This window comes from Empidonax traillii, unplaced genomic scaffold, assembly GCF_003031625.1.
Source record: "Empidonax traillii isolate 1590-97213 ecotype Southwest subspecies unplaced genomic scaffold, ASM303162v1 scaffold614:size843888, whole genome shotgun sequence".
Taxonomy (NCBI): Eukaryota; Metazoa; Chordata; class Aves; order Passeriformes; family Tyrannidae; genus Empidonax; species Empidonax traillii.
In genome coordinates, this window is record NW_020955807.1 from 318,617 (window position 1) to 321,849 (window position 3,233).

General features: G+C 46.1%; 1 protein-coding gene across 2 annotated transcripts in view; it reads right to left on the reverse strand.

Annotated features, from left to right (window-relative positions):
• PLCB1 (phospholipase C beta 1) overlaps positions 1-3,233 on the reverse strand; it is a 320,638-nt gene that overhangs the window by 277,474 nt on the left and 39,931 nt on the right. The window lies entirely within an intron of this gene.

Genomic DNA, 3,233 nt, shown 5'->3' on the forward strand with positions numbered 1-3,233 from the left:
GAGACAAAAGCAGTGAGTGCTGGCTTGGTCCCTGCCCTGAGGAGGTTTCAAATTAAAGCAAGAATTACAGAGGGAAGAAGAAAGTGTTACTTTTACTGCACTCTCGGGTAAGAGGCCACAGATTAAGTGAACTGACCAAGGTAAAGCCAGAGCTCTGCAGCTGAAATGAAAACAGGACTGTCTGTTCAGCTGTCTTGGGTGCTGACCCACAAGACCAAACATCTCTTCACAGGCAGAGGGCAGTTCTACAGGTGCACGGTCTTAGCTCTGCACCTTTTATTTTGGGAAGGTGCCTCTCTCATCAAGAGGAATGCATGACAATCATTCACGGTGGATAAAGACTCTGAAGAAGACAACACACACAATCATCTCACCAAATGATGAATCACTTGCTAAACACTCTTCCCCTTTATTGTTCCACTGGGAAACGCAGCCCTCCTAGAAGTCAAAACACCAGGATCATGCACAGTTGCACCAATGGCAAAGTGCTTCTCTGTGGCATCTAGTCCTGCCAACAGCACCACTAACAACCCAGGGAAAAATCATATATATCAAACACAGCCAGCACAAACACAAAGAACAGAAACTGGAGAGATGGGGGGCTTTTATCAGCCTGGAAGAGTCCCTGGTGTCTGATCACCCACATCGTGAACCAAATTACTGATCCCAAAAAAGGGAATAGAACGTGGGAATTCTCCACTGACAACACTGAAACAATTTCTTAACAAGCGAACAGAAAACTCTGGGACCTGATTCTATTAGTGGGTGGGAGTGTGATGAACAGATGGGGTGATGCAGGGAGGAGGATCCCCGTCATGACAAGGAATAGATGATTCTCTTCGGAGATGACAAGACTGTCAGCAAGAGTAGCTGCCAGACAGGGCTGTGCTGGATCTGGTCTGGTCAAGGTAACCATCCTATAAAAAGAGCAGAGGCTTTCACAGGCAGGTGCAGGGGTGGATTAAGGAGGAGGAGATGCCAACCCTGCCCCACTTGCCTGGTAAATCTCCCAGACAGCTCCTCACTTTCAAAGGCAATTTTATGTGACACAGCTCTTGACCCACTTCAGGATATCAAGGCCACTATGCCACCTATGGCTGTGGCTGCTGATGGGTGCAATTATCACACACTAATAGGCTTTAAATTCTCCTCTCAGGTCAGAGATCAAGTGCTGTGATTGTCTCAAACCGGGGAAACCCTGCAGCACGCAGGCTGATCTCCAGGACATCATCCCACTACTGCCAACACCTCACAAATTAACCAGTGCAGGAGGCATAAACCTTCCCGGCTGTGGCACTGTTCAAACTCAGGAATTAGGACCCAAGTTTACCAATTCTCACACCAATGTTCCCCCTGGACACTCAGGAAGCCCCCAGAAGTACACCCAGCTCTGTGGACACCGGTAGTTCGTATCCTAATTTAACTGATGCCTTGCAAGCACTGACTCCCACACAGGGCCCCCACTCCCAGGGTGCTGAAGTCAGACCCAGCGTTCCTGTAAATATTTTTCCATCTGTGAATTCAGCATTCTCCCTTTGCTCTGCTAATCATCTGCAACACTGTCTTGAAGCGAGGCACTAACACATGATGATGCAAAACCCAAAAGCCAGACCGACTGCAGCTGCTGTCGGGAACGGTCAGGATCAGGGCACGCAATATGGTGTGAATCCCCTCGGATTCCTGCTTGCCAAACAGAATGCCAGCTCAGCTGGAGCAGGATGCCTGGCAAGCTTCATTCTAGGCACTTCTAACATTTTCATCTGCTGAGATATTTTCAGGCTATTTCTTTCTGGAGTGTCCTGAAAAGGAATATATCAAAACATAGGGATTTTTCTTGAGGGTTGAGGTTTGCTTCAAAATCATCGGTGAGGTCAATGCAAAATTTCGGTGAGCTCCAGATTTAGTCTTTGGGAAAACAGTAAAAGAAGGAGAATACAATACTTGAACACAACTTCTCAAACAAATCTGCGCCTGTCCTCCGCTAAACATCTCTGGGACATCACCACCAACCTACCAACAGAAGATCTTTATGAAGGCCCTTACTAAGTGGTGTATCTTCTGATTTCAACTTGTTGCTGTCTCCTGGATGCCAGGATCTCAGCTGATGTTTTACTGAATATTCTGAGCAGCTGAGTGGTAAAAGGACCCCTCTTGCACATCCCCAGTTCTCCAAAAGGCACCTGTTTTCAGGAGCAATCCCTGTGTGCCCTGAGCAGAGCCCTCCCTCTCCACAGCAGAGCGTGGCCGATGCCACGGGCACAACCATCCCCTGGCCCCCACAAGGAGCCTCCCTACCTTGTGACAGGTTCGTTATCTTTCCTAAATCCTACCAATCAATTACAGGAAGAGGTTACAGCTACTTCGGTGCTACCAATCCCAATTTTTACACTCCAACCAATAATGCATTCCAACAGGTATGCCCTGTCTCACCTGTGCCAGAAAGGTAAAGTGCACTGGAAATGCTCTGGATGGGTTTCCATTTCAAAAGGCTGCACTAGTAAATATGTATAATGATGAAACAAATTATAACATGCTACTCGAAAAACATTTCTTTACAGCTTCATTAACTCAGCATTAAACCAAATTAGGATATAGCAGGCATATCTACAGGGTAGAAATTAATTACATGTTGGCATTTTTGTCACACTACACAATTCATACAGCGAGTTGGGCCTCGCTGCCACATTTATCTGATGTAAAATTGCCACTCAAGTCCATGGAAGTTCCCAGACAACGTCTCCAGCTCTCAGGGCATGACTTTGCAGGGATGCTCTGGGAAGTCAACTGGCATTAACACAACACAGGACCTAAAGAGGATTAAGGTTAAACTCCATGTGGATGCTTTCCTTCAGAAATAAAGTGACTTTAATACGATTTCCCTACTTAAGTTTGGAAGCGAACTAAATTGAATTGGGTCACTTTAATGGTGAAGAAAAGCACCCACACAGAGTTCTGATGCAGTGCAACAGGCTGCTTTAAAAATTAACTTAAATTAGTTTTCCCCTGTGTCCTTCCATTCCCTAACCCTTTAGGAAGGCCGTGGTTTTAACACGATTACGCTGATTAAATGAAATTTCACTTCATCACATCCCTATCTTCACGCTGGCAAGTGGAACAGATCACCAAGTTATTGTGAGCTCCCCGGAAAAGTCATCCAGTTTCAGAGCAAAGAGAGTGTTTTTGCTGTGGTGCTTCATGAGTGATACTAAAGGACTAGAAAAATACTCACCCTT